A 1,009-nucleotide genomic window follows, 5' to 3' on the forward strand; every position below is an offset into this window, starting at 1 on the left:
TGACCAGGATGGTCTCGATCTCTTGACCTCGTGATCCACCCGCCTCGGCCTCCCACAGTGCTGGGATTACAGGCTTGAGCCACCGCGCCCGGTCTACTTTTTAATTTTTTTAAAGATGGAGTTTCACTATTGTTGCCCAGGCTGGAGTGCAATGGCACCATCTTGGCTCACTGAAATCTCCATCTTCTGTGTTCAAGCAATTCTCACTCCTCAGCCTCCTGAGTAGCTGGGATTATAGGCATGTACCACCATGCCGGGTTAATTTTGTAATTTTAGTAGAGACAAAGTTTCTCCATGTTGGTTAGGCTGGTCTCAAACTCCCAATCTCAGGTGATCCAACATTTTATTGAAATTATGTCTCTTGATTGGAAAGATTCTTATTTATATGTACATATATTTAAATAGTTTTCTGAAAGAGAAAAACTGATAAATGTTATTTTATTAATTGTTCATTTGATATTTGTATCTTTGACTCTCATTTTCTCTCTTTTTTTAATTTTTATTTTTGTATGAACATGCTTTCCGTTTTTTTCTTATTTTATGTATCTATACAGATATTTTTTTAGTGGTAACTTGGGGGATTACATAAAGCCTTTTAAAGATCCAACAATACATTTTAATGTGGTAAAAAATTAACTTTTTGCATACAAAATTTATTCATCATTATATCTGCCTTCAACTTTGTTATTGATTTTGCTAATATTTTTATGTTGATTAACAGATGTTTATGATAATTTCTATAGTTTTATCTTTTAAATTTTAGAGAATAATTAAAAATGTTTTCTGCATCATTATGATGTTAAGAAATTTCATTTTTGTGTATGTGCACATCTTTCCCAGAAAGTAATGTATTTTCATATGATTATGTGTTGTTTTCCTGCATTACATTCTGAACTCCTTTCAGCATCTTTGATATGTAGGGCATATGCAGTGCCAATATACTTCCTCAGGATTTGGTTATTGTGGAAGGACTTATTTTTTTTTTTTTTTGAGACGGAGTTTCACTCTT

The 1,009-nt window shown here is 33.0% G+C and overlaps 1 protein-coding gene across 1 annotated transcript in view; it reads left to right on the forward strand.

The window, feature by feature from the left end:
• Positions 1 to 1,009, forward strand: part of LOC108297138 (zinc finger protein 506-like) — a 42,425-nt gene that overhangs the window by 36,914 nt on the left and 4,502 nt on the right.

Source organism: Cebus imitator, unplaced genomic scaffold (assembly GCF_001604975.1).
Source record: "Cebus imitator isolate Cc_AM_T3 unplaced genomic scaffold, Cebus_imitator-1.0 Scaffold775, whole genome shotgun sequence".
NCBI lineage: Eukaryota > Metazoa > Chordata > Mammalia > Primates > Cebidae > Cebus > Cebus imitator.